Source organism: Scyliorhinus torazame, chromosome 11 (genome assembly GCF_047496885.1).
Source record: "Scyliorhinus torazame isolate Kashiwa2021f chromosome 11, sScyTor2.1, whole genome shotgun sequence".
NCBI lineage: Eukaryota > Metazoa > Chordata > Chondrichthyes > Carcharhiniformes > Scyliorhinidae > Scyliorhinus > Scyliorhinus torazame.
In genome coordinates this window covers 117,471,319-117,484,953 of record NC_092717.1, presented here as the reverse complement: position 1 = coordinate 117,484,953, position 13,635 = coordinate 117,471,319, and the positions used below count along the sequence as shown (strand labels likewise).

The following is a 13,635-nucleotide window of genomic DNA, read 5'->3' as shown; positions in this document are numbered from 1 at the left end:
ATCCCCCATGAATTTCTGAGCAAGGATCACTGAATAATGATTTGAGGCGATGTATTTTGCTCCATTGTCCAGTGACACACTAGGGCTAACTGTCACAAACGTCCTGCCATCCTCAATTACATATCCTAATTCAACATAGGCCAGGAATCATGCTGATCTGTGTGGTTCAGTACAACACCCAGGTGAGTGTTAAAGGGGATGTTTTGCAATATAAACCAGCAACCTAGTAACATTTTTTCTGGTTTTGTTGAAATTTACAGATTGCTTGATTTAACTTAGAAAATGGAGACACCAATTTTCAGTAAGAAGCTCAATATGTTTGTTTCTGAGGTCATAAGCATCAAGACTCGCTATTTGGAATTGCTGCCTGAAACTGTCAAAGAGGGAGTACAACAGAAAGCCTCACCAAATGTGTTATAACATGATATCCATCATAGAAATAAAACAAGAGTTGAGGCAGTAATAAATGATACTATTCTTATGTAGTTCTTCTAGAAATAATACTTGACAAATACCACATTTTTTTCAGATCCACAAAATGTATGGGAGTACTCGTGTAGCCTGTTTTATGTCCCAGTCTCATTGTGAGCCATGTTAATGCAAATGTAGTAGGATTTCGCTGAATTCATAGCCCAGGCTATGTATTTGAATATGTGGCTCATGTCTATATAAATAATACCTAAAATGGCAATTTGCTAGTACAGTGGTGTGACTTACATTAAGCAAACTGCCTCAGTTAGGATAGTAGCTCACGGAGAGTAATTCCTTGAGAATTAAGTTTATTGAATGAATTTCTACAGATTATTTGTGATTGCAATTTTTATGAAGCAAATGATTTGTTTTATTTATGAAATATGCAGTTAGCACAATTAGCCTTCCGTGGTAACTGGGCAATCACAATATGGATGTTAAAAAATCCACATTTTCCAATTTGTAGATAATGTAGAACCAAAGAGCATCTTCTGCGTTGGGCACAATAAAGTGTCAGCAGTTTCAAAAGCGGCTCATAGTAAATTAAGAACCATGTTTTGCATATCATTCATTTTCTGTTTATTGAGGTCAATGACATAGGAAAGCTGGGGTGGTGTAAACCCAGATATCACACTTCATTATAGATACAAAACAATCTTAAAATGCTGGGTGTGGTTCTGTTGCATTCTGTAACTTAGAAGGACATTCAAATTTCCAAATTTTCCATAGTATAAACAAATAAGGGCTGAATTAGTTGAAGCCCTGTTTACTCAACAATTAGGCTGTGCGCTCATCAACAGCTCACCAACAGATCAAGCTATGCATTCTGCCTTGCTTGCTTTTACAATTCAATCTTCACACATCAGAATATATCCCTGCGTTACAGTGAGGAATGCCATGGGAAATCTGTTGGCAAATTTTAATATTGAGTGTGCAAACCATTTAAAGTTGGTCTGAATATGTTGCAATCATTAGTCCACTGTACAACTGGTACAATTTTGTTCTCTAGCAAGTGTTGTTTTGCTTCATTACATTCTTTGCGTATTGATCATCATAATGAGGTCTGGATTTTATCACTTCAGACAGCAGCTTCATTTTATCCTCCAGGCAAGGGTTAATTGCTTAAAATCATTGGGCCAAATACCTCCGATTTCTAATTTGTGCTATGTGGTAAACACCACTGATCATACACTGCGTGTATTACGGTACTGCCATTGTACTCCAGTCATTACAATAAATCCCGGCCTGCTGGTTCCACCCAGCAGGCTCTGTATCAAAGTGTACGCTCTCCTGCGCTGTCCCCATTCTGGTTCCAGCTGCAGGAGGCTTAACATCTCGCACAATAAAGCCTCAATTGTTCACCATTCGTCCCGTAGTCATTGATGGTACATCAATTTATTGTGCTAGAATTTGAAGATGAACGTCTTACTCAAGCCGGATCACCTGGAGCTGAACTCTCACACAGCCGACGCCACAGCCACCTTCAAGCACTGGCTAGCCTGTTTTGAAGGATATCTCGGAGCTTCCACAGAAGTCACCTCAGACCCACAGAAGCTCCAAATACTCTACGCACGGGTGAGCCCAGAAGTTTTTCTCCTCATTCGGGATGCTCCCCCTTACACGGAAGCGATGGAACTGCTGAAAGGGCAGTACATCAAGACTGTTAATCAGGTGTTCGCCAAGCACCTCCTGGTCACGGGACGGCAACTCCTGGGGGAGTCCCAGGACGATTTCCTGCGTGCTTTGGGGATACTTGGCAGCAACTGTAATTGCCAGGCGGTGTCGGCAGTCCAACACACAGAACTGCTGATCAGAGATGCCTATGTCACAGAGACGCCTATGTCACGGGCATGAGGTCCAATTACGTCTGCCAGCGATTATTAGAGGGGGGTACACTCGGCCTTACAGAGACTGTACAGCTCGCCAACTCCTTAGAAGTGCCTCCCGCAATCTGGAGTCCTACACCTCCGACCGCGCTGCACCCTCATGGGCGTCATGGGCCCCATCATCATCCGACCCGGGTGCACCGCAAGTCTGCGCCACGTGGCAGCCAGCTAACTCCGGAGGCCCCAAATGCTACTTTTGTGGCCAGAACAAGCACCCCAGACAACGCTGCCCAGCACGGAGCGCGACCTGCAACAGGTGTGGCAAGAAGGGCCACTTTGTCTCCGTTTGTCAGGCCCGATCGGTCGCTGCCGTTTCCAGGCCCAGCATCGCTACAACCCCCATGTGCGATCCAGGGGCGCCGCACCTTCGCCACCGCCCACCACGTGCGGTCCGTGGGCACCGCCATCTTGGATGTCGTCCGCCATGTGCACCCCGTGGGCTCCGCCATTTTCGGTGCCATCTTGGAACGCACCCCAGGACCCCTGCTCGCCTGGCCATCCACTGGCCGCTGATACCGATCGGCCCTCCCACCAACTTCCGCAGCTCGCCTCCATCACCCTCGCCCAGTCTCGGCCTCGCAACCTCGCGACGGCTACAATGACCGCACGGATCAACGGGCACGAGACAACTTGCCTCTTCGATTCCGGGAGCACGGAGAGTTTCATCCACCCAGCCACGGTAAGGCGCTGTTCCCTCCTGGTTCCCCAGTCACCCAGAAAATCTCCCTGGCATCTGGATCCCATTCTGTACAGATCCAGGGGTACTGCGTCGCGACCCTCTCGGTACAGGGCGTAGAGTACAGCAACTTCAGACTTTATGTCCTCCCCCGCCTCTGCGCTGCCCTGTTACTGGGTATCGATTTTCAGTGCCACCTCCAGAGCCTTACTCTGAAGTTCGGCGGACCCCTGACCCCCTCACCGTCTGTGGCCTCACGACCCTTAAGGTGATCTACCCTCACCTTTCGCGAACCTCACCCCGGACTGTAAGCCCATCGCCATGAGGAGCAGACGGTACAGTTCACAGTACAGGACCTTTATCAGGTAGGATGTCCAACAGCTTCTGCGGGAGGGGGTCATTGAGGCCAGTAACAGGCCCTGGAGAGCTCAAGTGGTGGTTGTTAAGACTGGGGAGAAACACCGGATGGCCATCGACTACAGTCAGACGATCAACCGGTACACGCAGCTTGACGCATACCCCCTTCCACGCATATCTGACATGGTCAAGCAGATTGTGCAGTATAGAGTCTTCTCCACAGTTGACTTTAAATCCGTATACCACCAGCACCCCATCCGCCTGGAGGACCGCCAATACACTGCATTCGAAGCAGATGGCCGGCTCTACCATTTCCTTAGGGTTCCCTTTGGCGTCACCAATGGGGTATCGGTCTTCCAGCGAGAGATGGACCGAATGGTTGACCAGGACGGATTGCGGGCCACGTTCCCGTATCTGGATAACGTCACCATCTGCGGCCACGACCAGAAGGACCACGACGCGAATCTCCAGAAATTCCTCCACACCGCTAAACTCCTTAACCTTACCTATAATAAGGAGAAATGCGTTTTCCGCACAATCCGCTTAGCCATTCTTGGCTACGTTGTGGAAAATGGAGCCCTAGGCCCTGACCCCGATCACATGCGCCCCCTCCTGGAACTCCTCCCTCACTGTCCCAAGGCTCTGAAACAATGCCTGGGATTCTTCTCATATTATGCCCAGTGAGTCCCTAATTATGCGGACAAGGCCCACTCACTCATCAAGTCCACCATTTTCCCCCTGACGGCTGAGGCCCGCCGGGCCTTCAACCACATCAAGGCGGACATCGCCAAAGCCACGATGCACGCAGTCGATGAGTCCCTCCCCTTTCAGGTGGAGAGCGATGCATCGGACGTGGCTCTGGCCGCCATCCTCAACCAGGCGGGCAGACCTGTGGCTTTCTTCTCTCGCACCCTCAATGCCTCCGAAATTTGGCACTCATCTGTCGAAAAGGAGGCCCAAACCATTGTGGAAGCTGTGCGACATTGGAGGCATTATCTGACCAGCAGGAGATTCACTCTCCTCACTGACCAACGGTCGGTTGCCTTCATGTTTAGTAACACACAGCGGGGCAAGATTAAGAACGACAAGATCTTGGAGGTGGAGGATCAAACACTCCACCTATAACTACGAGATCTTGTATCGCCCTGGGAAGCTCAATGAGCCCCCAGATGCCCTATCCCGCGGTACATGTTCCAGTGCACAAGTAGACCGGCTTCAGGCTCTCCACAATGACCTCTGTCACCCGGGGGTCACCCTGCTCTTCCACTTTATCAAGGCCCGCAACCTGCCTTACTTATCGAGGTCAGGACCGTGACCAGGGACTGCCAGGTCTGCGCGGAGTGCAAAACGCACTTCTACCGGCCGGACAAAGCACACCTGGTAAAGGCCTCCAGCCCCTTTGAATGCCTCAGCATTGACTTCAAAGGGCCCCTCCCCTCCACTGGCCGTAACGTGTACTTCCTCAATATCATTGATGAGTACTCCCGTTTCCCTTTCGCCATCCAATGCCCTGACATGATTTCTGCCACTGTCATCAAGGCCCTACACAGTATCTTCACCTTGTTCGGTTTCGCCACCTACATCCATAGCGATCGAGGATCCTCCTTCATGAGCGATGAGCTGCTTCAGTTCCTGCTCAGCAAAGGCATCACCTGTGGGCAGAGTATGGAGCATATTACACTTTTGGGCAAGTGTCCAGCTGGAACCCCCGGGGAGATGGGAAGGTGGAGAGGGAGAACACGACGGTCTGGAAGGCCTTCCCGCTGGCCCTTCGGTCTAAGAGTCTCCCAGTCTCCCGCTGGCAGGAGGTCCTCCCCGATGCGCTCCACTCCATCCGGTCGCTCTGTGGACTGGTAGCAGTGAGACCGTTCACGAACGTGTGTTTGCCTTCCCTCAGATGTCCACCTCCGGGGTCTTGCTCCCAACCTGGCTGACAGTTCCTGGGCAGTCCTCCTCCGGAAGCATGCGAGGAGCCATAAATCAGACCCTCTCGTCGAAAAAGTCCTCCTCCTCCATGCAAACCCACAGTACGCTTACGTGGCACACCATGACGGGCGGCAGGACACAGTCGCCCTCCGGGACCTGGCACCCGCTGGTTCCCCATCCACCATCACCACCACCCCCGACCTGGTACAATCCCCTCCCCCTCCAGTTAACACCCCCACCAGTGACTTTCACTGCAACCCCCACCCCGGCAGCGTCCGTCCTCCCACCGGATCCACGACTGGGTGAAGGAGAGGACAACATGCTCCCGGAGTCGCAGGTACCCACAACGGCACCCCACCACAACGGGACTGAAGCGATCACGGCGGAGGGTCAAAGCCCCCGACAGACTCGACCTGTAAAGCTTCTTCACCCCCACTGGACTCTTATTTAAACAGGGGGTGAATGTGGTAAACACCACTGATCATACACTGCGTGTATTTCGGTACTGCCATTGTACTCCAGTCATTACAGTAAATCCCGGCCTGCTGGCTCCACCCAGCAGGCTCCGTATCAAAGTGTACGCTCTCCTGCGCTGCCCCCATTCTGGTGCAGGAGGCTTAACATCTAGCACAATAAAGCCTCAATTGTTCACCATTCGTCCCATAGTCATTGATGGTACATCATGCTAACAATTACAATACTGTCAGCACTGGGCATCCACTCCAAGTATAGTGTGGTTACACCTTGTTACACACACCAAGCAAAACTCCTTGTCCCTAGATTAATGTTCTCCTAATATGTCCTGTACTCTAACTTCATTGTAATTCTGTTTGTCTGTACTCTGCCCTCAGTGCAGTGCTTTCTGCACTGTGCCATTGGTGCAATGCCCTCCATACTCTGTCCTCCACACTTGCCCAAAAGTGTAATATGCTCCATACTCTGCCCACAGAGCAATGCTCACTATATTCTGCCCTTACAAAGATGAATTATAACTTAACTATATTGTATATAGTTACTGTAATGTAATAGAAGACTTGCTAAAATGTTATGAAAATTATAACTCTTTTAATAAAGATATAAAGCATATTTATAAACATTAGGTTTTCGGCTTTTTGGCAATGGGCGGCATGGTAGCACAATGGTTAGCACTGTTCTTCACAGCGCCAGGGTCCCAGGTTCGATAACCGGCTTGGGTCACTGGCTGTATGGAGTCTGCACATTCTCCCTGTGTCTCCGTCGGTTTCCTCCGAGTGCTCCAGTTTCCTCCCACAAGTCCTGAAAGACATGCTGCGAGGCGAATTGGGCATTTTGAATTCTCCCTCTGTGGACCCGAACAGGCGCCGGAATGTGGCGACTGGGGGATTTTCACAGTAACTTCATTGCAGTGTTAATGCAAGCCTACTTGTGACAATAAAGATTATTAAATTAAAATTAAAAATATGCAATCATCAGCTACTGCATAAAATACATTATAATCATCAATAAATCACTAAGCTCAGCTTTGCAAAATATAATTCTGGCTCATTGCCAGAATTATAAAGTTCAGGTGAAATCCTGACCCATAAGCGTGTAAAATCACATGAGAAGATGTTGGTCGTGTATCCCGACGTCACGTGCCTTCATGCAATATTTCGGTTGGTGGGCAATCATGCAACTGACTGGAATTTTACATTGTCCGTCTGCCTTTACGATTGGCCACATGGTGACCATTTGGCAAGGCGCCCTTTACGTTTTAGCTGCAACCTCAACTCAGGGTGGGATGGAAAGATTATGGCTCAAATAAAATTAACGAATGTGTCTGGGGGCAGTGGTCTGTGTATGATTATACTGTGTAGACACTATTGGCAGAGTTATTCCACTGATATTTATTCTTTTTTGAAAAATATTTTTTATTCTCCTTTTTCACATTTTCTCCCAAGTTTACACCCAACAATAAACAATAATCATTAACGAATGTAATGTCAATCTCCATGTCAATAACAACGATCCCATCCTCCTACCAAACCCCGGACATTAGTCCGCTTGTTAACATAAACAAATGACAAAAAGGAATTACCCATAGTCACCATTAACACATACAGTGCCTCTCCCCCCAACCCCAAACCCTCCTAATGTTCAATGTGATCCAGTTCTCGAAAGTGAATAATGAATAACGCCCATGAATTGTACAACCCCTCCATCCTTCCCCTCAGTTCAAATTTGACCTTTTCAAGCGTCATGAATTCCAGCAGATCCCCCCGCCACTCCAGGGCACAGGGTGGAGAGGTTGATCTCCACCCTAACAGGATCCGCCTTCGGGCCATCAATGAGGCGAAGGCTACAATATCTACCCCCGCGCCCGTTTCCAACCCCGGTTGGTCCGACACTTGCCCAATGTGGCCTCCCGAGGGCCCGGGTCCAGTTTCACGTGCACCACTTTAGAGATTACCCTAAACACCTTCTGCCAGTAATCCTCCAGCTTTGGACACGACCAAAACATATGAACGTGGTTTGCGCCCACCCCCACCCCCACCCCCATCCCCCACCCACCCCCACAACGTTCACACACATCTTCTACCCCCTCAAAGAGCCGGCTTATCCTCGCCCTCGTGAGGTGCGCTCCATACACCACCTTCAGCTTTATCAGCCCCAACCGCGCACACGAGCTGGAGGCGTTCACCCTTCGGAGCACCTCACACCAGAACCACTCCTCCATACCCTCACCCAACTCTTCCTCCCACTTTGCCTTGATCCCTTCCAGCGGTGCCTTCTCCTCCTCCAAAATAGCACTGATATTTATTCTGTACAGGTCAGCAGCTCCCTAATACAACCCCGCAGCATCTAACCTCTGAGGGAGCACATTGAAAACGCCAGCTCGCACGCTCCCTTTTCTTGGCATCTTCCCTCCCCAGCAGCACTCAGCCTTTCACAAAGTGTTTCCCGCTGGATGGCCGTTAATTGGCGAGCATGAAATTGTGTTCCGGGGCCAGGACCGCATTTCCTGCCCATTTCCAGGCCCGCTGAGTGCATGCCTGATGGGTGAAAATTCAGGCCTGTATATATGACAGCAAGCAACACAAGCTATATAATTTTCAAATGCTACACTCACCAAAGAACTAAAATTAGATTCAAGGGATTAATTGTAATTTTTGAAGGGAGTATATATTTTTGTCAATAAATATACACAATCATCGAAGCTGGTTTGTATAAAGACTTTCTCCTCAATGCCTACTGATGGATTGCCATACACAGAAATAGAGAGCTTTAACAACATTAAGCATGGTATCATGGGAGTCTCTTGTGTGTTTTTATTTGCAGCATTCAGGTTAATGAGCCCACCAGCCCACTTGATGTTGAGGGCCTCGTAACAAAGAATTTGCTCATTAAACACTCCCTGGCATTGCGTTCAGAAACAAAGTGACATTCAAAGTGTTGAATGCCATTGTGCTAGTTATTTCTGCCAGGCTGCAGAGGCAGTCATGGCATCGATCCTACAATGTCCTGGCAGCCATCCAGTGACACGCGGCCTCTCCAGTATGCAGCAGCATTTGCCAATCTAAGCAACATTGGTATACAAACAAGCATGGCACACGACAAGCCTGGCAAGCAGCCAATATGGAGCAGCTGAGTGGGCTGACTTTCTTCTAATGTGTCTGAAATCAAGTCCTCCCCATTCATTCAATTCTCTTCTTGCTGTTTGTTTTCATTTCGACAATAAAAACAGAAATAGTATTTATAAAAGAATATATTTCCCCATTTGGATTATAATACAGGCTCTTCTTTATAAACTGCTGGAAGCTAAATATTTCCCACAGCGCTACCAAAATCTCTACAGCAAGGCAAACTCTACATTAGTGTGACCTAACAGTGTTATCAGCTAACTAGCAAATGTGGCCATTTATCACAGTCTTACACACACCAAAGCATGACGGGTAAAACTCCTCACTTGTGTCTCATCTCATTCTTGCATTATTCATGAGATTCAATGTTTGCAGTTCAGCACTAATGCACGATGAAAGAAATGATTTCACTCATGGTTACAAAGCCACCTTCTTAACAGGAATGTAATGCAGAGTTTTTTTAAACTATCAAATCTTTGGTTTTGCACGTTGCCCAAGAGACAATACAATTATTTGTCTTAAAACTTAGCAAATTAAACAATCACAAACCCACATCATTCTGCAATTAACGTTTTGTTACATCAACCTAATGGAAAAGTCTGGTAACCTTTGCATTAAGAGTCGTAGCATCATCATTAGGGCTAATTAAAATCACACTTGGCTTCAGGAAAGTAACCAGTGTAATTTTCTTTCAACTTTTCCGCCTCCTTCAACACCAAACCCGGCAAGTGTTGATATTTTCTCTCCCTGGCAATCATTTCATAGTTGGTATGTCTCCTGCAATATTGTACCTTATAATTATAAAAATGTTCAGTAATTTCCAAACAACCTACATTTTATTTAACAAGACAGTTCTTAGTATTTATCCAAACAACTTGGTATTTAGAGCTCATTTGCGCATTAATAATAACGGTCGAAGACCCATCAGGATAAAGAGGCAACTGTGCTTAATTCTGACCAATTCACTGAATCACTTACATTATTGAAAGATATTCACCAACGCTTAAAATCCTGAGATACCATTGGCTGGAGTGAATTATTCTGAATACTAAAATTCAAAGCGTTGAACTAATTGCTAATTCTGAGTTGCCACGTTCTTGGGCCTGGGGTTATATGGGTTAATGATTTTTCATGCAGGAAACCTGCATCTTCCAACAGCTATTTATGGAATCAGCAGAAACAGCTGAGCTGACTGCAATGATGTCACACACTGATGGAATGTTTTGTCCCGCAGAGCTTCCACAAACCGCTTGGGTCTCCTGAAGACTTTGCAGAACGCAGCCTGAGTGCAACACATGATAAAACTCAGGCTCCAATTCACCAGCACCAATCAATATCACTGCTGACTCTCTCCTGATCTCTCACCCTAACAACACACTGCCTGTAATGTGTGGTGCCCCACTGACAGACGGAGAAAGCGGTCTCGATGCAGCAGCGGGTTCCACAACCTATATTTTAAAAAATATTTTTCTTATTTTGGTGAATAAAGCTTCAGAAGTGCTGCAATAAAAAAAAACTAATTTTGGATGGTCAGCTCCTAGCTTCGCTGGCTGTGTATTTGCTTCGCTTCAGCTGCCTACTTGCAAGCCATTATATACAATTCATTGATTACATACCCTATTAGACTGTTCCTTGTGCTGATTCCTTTAAATTATCTGTACAAAACGGAGGAACTTCCTCTCCCCTCACATATATTTAGTGAGCCTTTGGGCATTTTCACGTTTCCTAAAAGACCATAGTTGCCTAGCAACGATCTTGGTTACCATGGTGCATCCATGTAAGCAGCTGCTGCAATCAGTATTAACACCAGGCTTGCAGGCAAATCAGGCCGACGCGTAAGGGAATGTGCAGAGGGTGATTGCAGAAAAGAAGGATGATACCTATTTCATGTTGCTCATTAAACACATATTCCACAGTTTATATTTCTCTAGTACAGTTGTATCAATATCATTCTACAAAAACAACAAGAATATATCCTCTGCCCATTTAGACTACATTCCAAAAGCATTCAGACAAACAACAATAACATTTCTTCAAGTCTAGTATGTTTTCCTCAATTTTTCCCATAGATGCGTTTGAAACAAATCAAATTAACCTCACCAAATAACATGGATCTACAGTAAAACAACACCCCTCCTGTATGTGCCCTGGGTTCAGTTATATTTCATTGATGTTAGTTCAGGACAATTGTGAATAATTAGTGTAAAATGCTGGATTATCATGCTTACATTAAAACCATTGAGTGGGTGGAAGCATCTTACTGACCTTTAATATCCAATTTTATTGTGATGTGGTTCCATCAAAATGAATTTGTTAGGGAGTGAAGCCACCAATTTGAAGATGGGTCAAATTCTGTCTGGCTGCGTTGGATTGCTTCAGGGAGGTCATCTCACCCTATACAGCGCAGTGCACGCTGGGACTTTCTAAACTTTGGCTCTTCTAATAATTTTACTATCGTTTGGGCAGCAACATATGGAGTCTATATAAAAATAAGCCACAGATACAGGAGAGGTGCCAGCGGATTGGAGAGTGGCAAATGTGACACCCTTGATCGAGAAAGAATGTAAGGACATTGCTAGTAATTGCAGGCCAGTCAGTTTAACATCAGTAGTCCGGAAAGTTTTAGAAACAATATTCAGCAACCATATTAGCCGGCACTTTGAGAGGTTTGAGTTGAGAAGGGCCAAGACAAATTTGTAAAAGGCAGATCATGCTTGACTAATCTAATGGAATTTTTTGATAAAGTAACAGAGGAGGTTGATGAAGGGTGTAGCACCATCGATCACACACGAGGCGAGACGTAGAGAACTTCAATCGAGGCTTTATTGAACAGACTTGTTCCCCAGCAGCTCAGTCACAGAATGTAGCTGCGGGGAGTAAACCGGGTTCTTATACTCCGCCTATCTGGGTGGAGCCCAGTAGGCGGCAGGTCCAATCGGGACCCAGCATCTGTCCTCCAATAGCTCCTCGGCATTCATGGTGTACCGTATTACCCCTAATACATACCACCACATTCTCCCTTGTTAAAAAAGAACCCGGCGGGGTGGTGGGTGGTATGGTGGTAGGGGTTTACAGGGTCGGTGCCTTAACCATTGAACTATATACAACCATGCCGCTTTTACTGGGGCACCGAATTATTCACATTTTACCCGATTAGCAGCGTTAACTATTTACAACAATGACGCTTTACTGGGCCACTGAATTAAATACGTCTTAAGTCGACTCGATGAGTCGAGATGGTGCTCTGGTCGCCCTCTCCGATCGTCTCAGCCCAGGTGGTGGTGGTGGTGGTGGTGCTGGCTCGGGTCCGGTCGACTCTGGGAGCATCGCGCTGTCCCTCTCTGTTTCCTTACTCCTGGGCGGGCCTGGGAGGAGAACCGATCCCCCTGGGAAGGGGGTGGCTGTGGGGTGCACCGGCGGGAGTGAGGGGGTGGTGATTGGTGTTAGGGGTGTGTGGGGAGCTCCGGCGGGCGCCAGGTCCCGCAGAGAGACCGTGTCCTGTCGGCCGTCTGGGAACGCCACGTAGGCCACGTTGGCGTGGAGTAGATGTACCTTTTCCACCAATGGGTCTGATTTGTGCGCCCGCACATGTTTCCAAAGCAGGATGGGTCCCGGGGCTGCCAGCCAGGTCGGAAGTGACGTTCCAGAAGCGGACTTCCTAGGGAAGACAAGGAGGCGCTCGTGCGGTGTTTGGTTCGTGGTAGTGCACAGCAGGGACCGGATAGAATGAAGGGCATCCGGGAGGACTTCCTGCCAGCGGGAAGTTGGGAGATTCCTAGACTGTAGGGCCAGTCCGTTCTCCCTTTCTACCTGCCTGTTACCCCGGGGGTTGTAGCTGGTCGTCCTGCTCGAGGCTATGCCCTTGCTGAGCAGGAATTGGCGCAGCTCGTCACTCATGAAGGAGGACCCCCTATCGCTATGGACGTAGGCGGGGAAACCGAACAGGATAAAGATGGTGCAGAGGGCTTTAATGACCGTGGAGGCGGTCATGTCGGGGCAGGGGATGGCGAAGGGGAACCGGGAGTATTCATCAACGACGTCAAGAAAGTACGTGTTGCGATCGGTGGAGGGGTGGGGGCCTTTGAAATCCAGACTGAGGCGTTCAAAGGGACGGGAAGCCTTTATCAGGTGCGCTCTATCTGGCCTGAAAAAATGCGGTTTGCATTCTGCGCAGATTTGGCAGTTCCTGGTGACTGTTCGGACCTCCTCGACGGAGTACGGGAGGTTGCGGGCCTTTATAAAGTGGTAGAAGCGAGTGACCCCTGAGTGGCAGAGGTCCTCGTGGAGGGCTTGGAGGCGGGCCACTTGATCGTTGGCATATGTGCCGCGAGATAGGGCATCGGACGGCTCGTTCAGCTTTCCGGGACAGTACAAGATCTCATAGTTGTAGGTGGAGAGTTCGATCCTCCACCGCAGGATCTTGTCGTTCTTTATCTTGCCCCGCTGTGCATTATCGAACATGAAGGCTACCGACCGTTGGTCAGTGAGGAGAGTGAATCTCCTACTGGCCAGGTAATGCCTCCAATGTCGCACAGCTTCCACTATGGCTTGGGCCTCCTTTTCTACTGAGGAGTGGCAAATTTCTGAAGCATGGAGGGTCCGGGAGAAAAAGGCCACGGGTCTGCCCGCTTGGTTGAGAGTGGCCGCCAGAGCTACGTCGGATGCGTCGCTCTCGACTTGGCAGGGGAGGGACTCGTCGATGGCGCGCATCGTGGCCTTT

At 48.2% G+C, this 13,635-nt stretch overlaps 1 long non-coding RNA gene across 3 annotated transcripts in view; it reads right to left on the bottom strand.

Annotated features, from left to right (window-relative positions):
• The window catches only part of LOC140386012 (uncharacterized), a 175,684-nt gene extending 165,049 nt beyond the window's left edge, over positions 1-10,635 (bottom strand). For 2 of the 3 annotated variants that reach the window (XR_011933533.1, XR_011933535.1), the window contains exon 1: positions 10,532-10,635. This is a non-coding gene — a long non-coding RNA (uncharacterized lncRNA). Of the gene's footprint in view, positions 1-9,893; positions 10,028-10,531 lie in introns of those variants that run through there. The other variant, XR_011933534.1, reaches the window with a different exon arrangement.
• Between the last annotated feature and the right edge of the window lie 3,000 nt (positions 10,636-13,635).